This window comes from Ostrea edulis, chromosome 4 (genome assembly GCF_947568905.1).
Source record: "Ostrea edulis chromosome 4, xbOstEdul1.1, whole genome shotgun sequence".
NCBI lineage: Eukaryota > Metazoa > Mollusca > Bivalvia > Ostreida > Ostreidae > Ostrea > Ostrea edulis.
Genome location: NC_079167.1, coordinates 79,034,722 through 79,044,777, shown reverse-complemented (window position 1 = coordinate 79,044,777; position 10,056 = coordinate 79,034,722). Strand labels below are relative to the sequence as shown.

The 10,056-nt window shown below is 34.6% G+C and overlaps 1 long non-coding RNA gene across 1 annotated transcript; it reads left to right on the top strand.

Annotated features, from left to right (window-relative positions):
- The first annotated feature begins 3,260 nt into the window (after positions 1-3,260).
- LOC130054366 (uncharacterized) lies at positions 3,261-8,125 on the top strand. Its single transcript, XR_008802676.1, has 3 exons — positions 3,261-4,189; positions 5,774-5,864; positions 7,825-8,125. It is a non-coding gene; the product is annotated as an uncharacterized LOC130054366 (long non-coding RNA).
- The last annotated feature ends 1,931 nt before the right edge of the window (positions 8,126-10,056 follow it).

The window sequence follows — 10,056 nt, the reverse complement described above, 5'->3', positions numbered from 1 at the left end:
GGAGTTTATCAATGTTGAATTTTTCCATGAATAAGATATTGTATATATAACTTCTTTTGCAACCTATTCACATAAAATACATGCCGTGAAATTAACATGAGAAAAGGTTCTATAAAAGCTTGATTGATTGACAAAACTATCCTATTACTGTCAAATATGCTCTGTATCAAGATGTTCTAAACACGGTAAAAAGTCATACTTATCATTGTTATAAAAGTCCTGTTATAAGCTTTAAGAATTTAATTTCATTGGAAATTTTGAAACCATTTAAGGATTTGTTCTTACATTATTGACACTTTTGTTAGGGTGAAGGTGCCTAAATACGAGTAGCAATTTAAATGTATGAAAAGCACTGTTGATATATATTTCTGTGACAGTGACATGTTTTGAGTTTCTGTGACAGTGAAATATTCATGTGGAATATTTTGTATTTCTGTGGAATGTTGTGTAGTACTGTAGGGTGTTGTGTATTCCTGTGAGATGTTGTGTAGTAATACAGAAGATTGTGTATTTCTGTTTGATGTTTTGTATTTTTACGACAGGAAAAATGGTGTGTATTTCTGTAGGATGTTGTGTATTTCTCTACGATGGTGTGTAGTTCTGTGGAATGTTTTGTATTTCTGTGGAATGTTGTGTAATTTTGTAGGATGTTGTTTATTTCTGTGGGATGTTGTGTATTTCTGTAGGATGTTGTGTATTTCTGTTGAATATTATGCAAGGTGAAGATAACGAACAGTGATCAATCTCATAACTCCTATAAGCAATAGAAAATAGATAGTTGGGCAAACACGGACCCCTGGACACACCAGGTTGGGATCAGGTGCCTAGGAGGAGTAAGCAACCCCTGTTGACCTTCTATATTATGTATTTCTACATAATGTTGGGTATTTATGTAGGATATTAGGTGGTTTTGTGGGATGTTGTGTATTTCTGTGGGATGTTGTGTATTTCTGTGGGATGTTGTGTATTTCTGTAGGTTATTGCATATTTCTGTAGGATGTGTTTTTCTGTTGGATGTTGTGTATTTCTGTAGGATGTTGTGTATTGCTGTGTGATGTTGTGTATTTCTGTAAGATGTGTATTTCTGTAACAATGACATGTTATATTCCTGTAACAGTAAAATGGTGTAGCAGGTGTGAACAAAATCTACATTGTGTACTGCATGACATTTTTACAGACTGGTTTGATGTTAAACAACGTTCTGAGGAATGTAACGGTTTTATGTTTCAGTAGCAGACAAAATGTACACTGTGTACTGAAATTTTAAAACTCATTCATGACTTGTCTTTTATACCAGGGATCCGTTTTTGCCCAACTATCTATTTTGTATTGCTTGTAGGAGTTATGAGATTGATCACTGTTCGTTATCTTCACCTTGCATGTAGTAGTATTTAATTCTAATTTCTGTTTCGTAAATTGTGAACCTCAATAGAATTAAAAAAAAATATTGAAATAAATTCAAAGTATGATGAATACTAGTATTGCTATATACCTAAACAGATTTCTTATATAAAATTAATACGATTCGAAAGTAAAAATGTTACTGTTAAACCAATTCACATATACTTTTGACCGGGCAATAGTCTACTTTATTTCTGTTGGCTATGTAAGTCACGTGGTTCTCGCTCTGCTGCTATGATTACGTAATGGTGATGTTCACTGAGTTGACTGGTGAAGATACTGAATTTATTAGATGGAACGCAGAACAGAAACACGAAAAATGTAATTATTGAATATTGATTAGGATATTACGTATATTTTCTTTTTAACTAGTGGATGTGTTTATAAATGTATACAATTCATCTATCATGTTAAGTCAACAAACATGTGCATCTAGTTAACAAAACAGTTATAGACTCCTCGACTTTGGGCAACAGACCCGTTATCGGGTTATACAAAACAGCTGTTGTTATCAAACCCCGTCAATAGCTGTGTACTATTAGATCCGTCAATAGTGAACAAGAGTATATAGGCTATCACTCCCTTTCTTCATCATGCTAGTCTACGACTTGAAAATATCATATCGTGGTTGACTTTTTGGTTGACTTAAGTAAATCATTGGAATTGACAAATTGACCACCAGGCAGTGAGATGAATTAACATTATAGCCGTATCATCAAAGATGGATTTTAAATTTGGGTATGTAGATACGTACAATATCATATTATGTTTCAGGTTATCCCAAATTTTGTATGACTAGTTACTTACTTTGAGACAAAATATAATTATCTAGACAATTAATGCTGAATTGTAAGGCTGGGATTAATCAATATTGTATGACTTACTTGTCCGTGTCGTTATTTCAGATGATTCAGTCGATGATGATGAGAGGATCTTCAAATCCACTGATGACACAAACATCTAGCGAGACACCAGCGAAAAAACGGAGTTAAAGTTGATATTATCTCGAACAAGCAAGGAAAAGAAAGATAAGTTCCCCGTTTCAGCAAAACAAAATCCAGATTATCCGTAATGGTGTCATAGTTTCAACAGTAATGTTATTGTTGTGAAGTTTAAGATTACGACAGGAAACCATTTTATTATTTATTTTAATGTTTTCTATAGTTTTAGCTCAGGCGAGATTTTCTAATCACATTTTGTCTGTCACATATCCGTCCGTTCGTGTTGTCATCTGTCTGTAAGCTTTTGACATTTTCCAGAACCACTGGGCCATTTTAGGTTAAACTTGTCTAAACCATCTTTGGGTGTAGCTACATATATGTTGCTCGCTGGGGAATTTTGGGACAGACCAGAAAGCTACAGGGCCATCCCATATAAAAACATTCGATTTACGGCGGAGAAAAATGGGCACTGTTGAGGCCTTGCATCTTTGTGTCCCTGCATCGCCGTCTCAAAAAAAAAACAATTCTAACATATTTTCACGCTACACTTGATTCTAAACACCTTCAAACATTTATTATAACCCCATGCGAGCCGTAAACCTCCAACTTCAAATGGAGTCGTTTGTTCACATAAGGCCTCAGCTGTGCGCATTTTTCTGCACCGTTAATCGAAAGTTTTTAAAAGGGATGGATATATCGCTCTCTCATGGGTTGGTCCAAATATTTTCAAAGAGAGCTACATATCGTCAGGTATCTAGAGTTGAGAATATTCAAGTTAGTTCAGATGTAGGTCAATGCCCCTTTCAATTGGATTAAATTTAAAAATTTTTTTTTAATAATCATAAAAGGTGACTCAGTAGAGCAATGTGGGTCACGGCCCTCTCGTTTAATCTGTCATAAGTTTTTAGCACTTTCAGGGGCTTTTGTTTTGTTTTTAAAACAGCTACAATTTGTTTCACACTGGTGCTAACTATATTAGGACATTTAGGTTAGATATGCCTAACATGAAAATTATCATAGCTTATGTAGCCCTTGGAGCTAGTCGTGTTTTTAACTTACATACTTTACTGCAAGGCATGTGGGTCTACTGTTAATGTGTTCTATTTGAAGAGGAATTTCATTTAATATGATAAAAGAAAAGCGGATTTAAACAAATATTCACTATAAAGAAAGGGAAAATATTTTGAAAAGAAAAGTTCAAGTAACCAAGAAGATTTTTAGAAATTAAATTATCCATTGTGTTAAACATGATGATATCTCTATTTCAAACGTTTACGTATGCAAGACAATATATCATTTTTATCGTATTATATTGTCTTATTTAAAAATGTCAGTGCGTTGAATACCCAAAGTCTGTGGAGTACTTGTTAGGAAGTTTTACAGAAATCACATTTTGAAACTCTGTTCACAGAACACACATTATGAAACGCTGTTCACGGAACACACATTTTGAAACGCTGTTTAAAAACACACATTTTGAAGCGCTGTTCACAGAAAACACATTTTGACGCGCTTTTCAAACACCACACAATTTGAAGCGCTGTTCACAGAAAAGACATTTTGAAGCGCTGTTCATGGAACACACATTTTCAAGCGCTGTTCACGGAACACACATTTTGAAGCGCTGTTCACAGAACACACATTTTGAAACACTGCATAACAAAATATTTGATTTTGTTCATTTTCAGATGAGCTGTCCCCCTTCATCAAACTCACAAGCACTGCTCTTGAGAAGAGACTCCTTGTATCCGATGATTTATTGAAAAATAGAGTCCCTGTTTTTAAAAAAAGGCACCAATTATTCCATTTTCATTGGCAAATAGAGTCAAACCACCCATCCTTACCAGGTACAACACTGAAAATTAGATCATATATGACAACTGATATACTACACCAATCATATTATCAGGTTAAGTGACTGTTTTCATGGTAATGTGATTTTAATATTATGAATGTTGTCATGTCATGATATTACTATGATATTACTATAGAAAACTGTAAAGCTTGTCTCCAAAATGTATTCACATATGCATGTAGAATTTCAAGATCTGTAATGGAAAAGAAAAGACCCAACACCAAATAATGAAATATCTGCATGAACATCTTTATATTTTCATGTGCAAGATATATCCAAAATAAGGATTTGTCTTTAAAATTGTATTTTAAGTAACGTAATGATCCGTGAAAGTAGGGGCAATTTTTTTGACACGTCAAAAAATAATAATAAAGAATTACGATTGTCCACTGATTTCATTTTCCGTAAATAACCCGTAAATAATTTGTAATAATTCATATGTATCGCAAACTGGTCGCAAGAACACGCAAACTGCTCGTAAGAATCCGTAAAACACTCATAAAAAGGATTTTTTTTTACGAATCTTTGCGGTTAGTTTACGATATGTTACGGATAGTTTACGAGTTATTTAGGGATTATTACGAATGCCTAAGTGATATTTACGATTTCATTCACGTCGGGTTACAATCACTTTACGGATTGTTCATAGTCATTACGAGCGCCTTACGTATAGACAAGGGTTATTAGGACAACTATCTGTTTGCATCAGCAATTTCAGATTGTTGCTGACAATAGTCGACATGACTGTAATAAACGGTGTCATTATTTTCTCATTACCGTATATACTCGTCTATAGGTCGGTTCGCCTGTAAGTCGGTTGTTTATTTCGTAGGCTATTTTGGAGGAATTGGCCATTGAGTCGCTTATAAGTCGGTATAACTATTTTTCAAGAATAAGTTGACAATTTCAAATCAATGCTCTAGTGCTTTCACCCTTGTTTCAAATAATATTTTGTGAAATGCACTGATGAATAAAATCATTAAAATATGTAAATACTTGTACTTTATGCATATAATCCTAGAATACGTGATTAATATCATATTTTCAGTCACTGTTAAGCATGGTAATCTTTGGAGTACGAAGTTGTTAAATAACTACAATACAATGCACTGTCCAGAAAAAATGCTAATCTTTATACGACTCGCCTATAAATCAAATGTAGAGTTTTGGACCAATTTTTAACTCCCCAAAATCCGACCTATTGGCGAGTATATATGGTACCTATTAATTAATATCATGACATTTGCGCTGTTTTCTATCACATGTATACTACTCCTGAGTGAAAAGGGTGAATGCAAATTTCAGTTCAGAACATTACATACCTTTAAAACAACAACAATTGGATTATTTCACCACAATATTTCAGTTTTTAACTTCTACTACATTAAGCGTAAACATTTGTATTACCAGCAAAAGAGCAAAGCTACATTGGATAACACATAAGTTTATCACCTGTATGTCTGTTTATCTGTCACACTGTTTGATGCTATTACAAATAGCACAATGTATTTTCTTCGAAACACTCTGATTTATCATCTTGTAGTCTACTTAAGTTGCATCTTATTCTGCTCATTAGGTTAAACCAACAGCTGGCATTGAGAAGGAAATTCTTCCCTGGAAGCAAGAACTGACTAAACAGGAAATGAAGCCATCCACCCTTGTCAAACGTAAGTGTCTACCATCGTCAGGGGTTCAAAGTTCATCAAGATTAAAGTCTTTTTACTTTTTGATTTAAATTCAGACTTAATGATTAGAAATACTGCTAGTCTAGGGTACTTGCCTATATTAGTAAATGATAAAGGAAAATAAAGGCATTCATTATAGATTTAAATAGGTGAAAAGTGAAGATAATGAACATTGATCAATCTCATAACTCCTATAAGCAATACAAATAGATAGTTGGGCAAACACGGACCCTGGATATACCTAAGGTGGGATCAGGTATCCAGGGGGAGTAAGTACCCCATGTCGACCGGTCACAACCGTCTTGAGCCCTATTTCTTGATCAAGTAAACATCGTTATCCGTATTCAAAATTGCTGTACCATGAACGGTGTAACAATTGGTATGAACCATGTCAGACAGCATTTGAACTAATAATAGCTTGTATTGCAAACTAAATCATTTTAACGACCATAAAATTTGCGAAATGCTTACTTTAAACGAGATTATTGTATCATCACTGTTTGTCAGTAGCTTGCTTGATTTAAAACCCAAAAATACGCGGAACAACCTCTTGCATGTGGAATCAGTTGAGAGATATGAACTCCATGTACAGGTGATAATGGTATATTTCTACACAAATATGGGGAGTTGATGGAGAAGCTGAGATCATCCCGTGTGTCATAAAGTTGAGTTATTAGTTTGCCGATATATCTTAATGTCGAATTGAAGGCCATAGCAAGAGATCTGTTCTTCTCACGTACAAGTTTCTGAATAGATTCTGGTTCTTTTGAATATAAACACAGGTCAGCTTACAAAGGAGCATAATTTGTGCTCATGGGAATTCCGAATTCCGACATGAACATCAAAGACCACGAAGATATTGTCAATGAAGAACTTTAGCATACATTTTTTTTTACTTCGACTTCAGAATACTAGGCCAAGTATGTGTCTGTGAGCCGGTGAATTCTGTAGAATAGGAATAAAATGATTACCCCAGTAACTTTCATGAATGATTTTGTAAGATATATCCAATTCTTGATCACGGAAATACATATAGAAAGAACACTTGTCATTTACTTTTTATAATGCTATCAACGTGTATATTTAGCTGCCTGTAAAACATATATCGCTGCGTATTCTATGTCCCTGGAACACTCTGCTTGTTTCCCGGTCTCTCCATATGGAGTCATGATATGAATATGCATATTTTTATATATAGTATGCACGAAAGACTGTAAAGTAATCTTTATATTCCTTTATGACCTTGAGATCGCCCCCGATGTGTATTGTGATTTGGAATAAAGAAAACAAACCCTTGTACATATCGACTCGGCACAGGTGAAAGATGACAATATTTTATTTCGAGCAAGGTATATTCTTAAAGGTAACGAGTTGCATATTTAGGTTTTCGATACGGAAGGTAGAATATTTTGCCTCGTTTAGATACAATTTTGGTGTGAAAATGGAAAATGCCCAACATTTGAGTTGAGATTATGGAAATTGCTATATTTGAGAGGATATTGTACCGATCTGTATCACTTTTTAAATTTACCATATCAATGTCGACATGTTAAGTCCAAACGGCAACTGATTTGAGTACATCTTTCATTTGTGCCGATGTGATAAACAACTAAAAATCTAGCGGATAAAAGTAGTTCTAAGTCACTTGTATGACGACGTAATAATTAAGCGAAGGATTTCCCAACGTGATACGATGTTTGTTTATGTATTGACAATTGATTTCTACTTAAAATATACGACGCTTGGAAGAATTTTACTTTAATATGAGTATGCTGTTTTTACTTGTTATTTTACTCGGAACACATTAACCCCGATCTGCACCGGTTAGTAAAGTATGCTTTTACTTACTAGGCACCTGATTTCACCAAGGGGAAATGTCTCCTGCTGCATTCTGAAAAATAAATGCCATTAAACTTCAGGTAAATTTGATTTTGTTTTGTAGATGGCATAGATAGGATACGAACGTTTTACACCTCAGACGACGCCTTCAGCACTCATTCTGTAGTGTCAAGCTCAGAGCGCAAAGTGAGAGCTGATATGGAGGAAAGTGAAGAGGATGCAGAAGTTGGTACGTGGTTAGACAAAAGTGAAGAGCAGTTTGAACTTCGTACGTCAATAGACATACGCCTGAGTATGTTGTCTCCCGTGATATATCATACCCATGTATGTATGTATCAATATGTTGTGATTTTGTAATCTTAAACAAATGATATGCCATTGCACTTCCTCAGACAAACATGGTTAATGATTCGTAAAAATTGAAATAGTGAGTTATATCGTGTTATCTTTTAGAGTGTGTCGAAACAGTGGACTTTGGAGGCATTTTTACAGAACTACATCCAAACTCAAAGTTTATGGTCATTATAACGTTCTAGCTTGTCAATACAACATGTCATTGGGTCAAATGATGTCTGACATGTATCATGTCAATTGTTAGACCGTTTTACACATGGATTTTGATTACGGATTACTCCGTTTACCTGATCAAGATATAGAACTGACAGCAGGTATGACTGGTTTTGTAGGAATGTCAACTTTACTAGGATATCCTAGTCAAATGCTCGGAGGCTTTAATCGAGCGATAAACGAGTACTCAGTCAAAACCACAGAGACTGACAGGATAGAAGTGTACATAAGTTATCAGTAAAGTTTAGCGTTTTTCCATCATGCAATCCTTTAAGAGTATGTCCAAACAGTGGACTTGGGAGACATTTTTTACAGAACTAGATCTAAAGGCAAACATATATGATTTACTTGATCATGAACGAATTAAAAGCAGTTTAAATTCATCTTTACATGATTTGTACTCACAAAACACTGAAGCGTTTAGAATCGATAAGCATTACTAAAAAGCTATCTCATTGAATACTCTACTGTCAAAACTTTAGTGAATGATCTGTTTAAACGAGCCATAGTTGAGTACTCCTTGACATTCCTACTGGTTATTTAGGCATGTTTTATCCTCCTATGCACCACCTTGGGTATGCCTTTGAGTCTGTGTTTGTCCAACTCTATATTTTATATTCCTTGTGAAAGTGATAAGATTGATCACTATATTCTTCACCTTTTCTTTGTGGGACATTCTCTGAGTCAGTTTTTTTTTTATTGTTTTTCTATGTATTCCTCCTTTGTGAATTATGTTATAGGTATTCTAGGGGTGAGGAGGTGTTCATTATTCTGTGTAGGAATATAGACTTCTCATGTGAGTTATTGCAATGCATTACGGAGGTTGAGCTGTGCTTTGTGAGATGATTTATACCAAAAACTAATTAGCATGACAAATAAGAGATTTCAACAGAAATATTACATTAGAGATAGATATTTGACATAATTAACATGCTACGTTCATTGCCAACTGATGTACATGATAAATTTCAGTCCACTATCAAAAATGATAACAGGTTGATAATATAAATTCTTTGGTTGTACATGGTATTTCTGGCATATCTAATCGTGTTTGGTGGTTGGACCAGATAGAATGTTGCTCATAAGTAATAATGAATAATTGCGGATATCTTAAAGACACCTTAATCTTAATCAAAAGAAGTCAATGACTACTAAATTAAGTAGAGGACAAATGCTTAGTACATCTGTCACATCATAAACCTACATTACCTTTAAAAAAATCACACAGTTAACACTCAGATATAATCAATGTCTCAAATTATTGTACAATAAAAAAAAAATCATTCAGTAAATACACCCACTATCTAGAAAACTTCCCAGACTTGTACTTAATTACAGTCAGATATTTTAATTTGTCCATGTATTTCTTATATTGACACTATGACATGATGACCACTAGGTTATGTGCTCCTGTATTCAATGTATATCTAGTTCGTCAATACAACCTCGCATTGGGTCAAATGCTGTCTGACGTGTTTCATACCGATTGTTAAGCCGTTCTTGGCACACTGATTTTGACTGCGGATAACTCCGTTTACCTGATCAGGATATATGGCTCACGGCGGGTGTGACCGGTCAACAGGGGATGCTTACTCCTCCTAGGCACCTGATCCCACCACTGGTGTGTCCAGGGGTCCGTGTTTGCCCAACTATATATTTTGTATTGCTTGTAGGAGTTATGAGATTGATCACTGTTCGTTATCTTCACCTTGCATGTAGCATGGTGTACACTTATAAATGCAATATAATCCATACAATTTAAAACTAC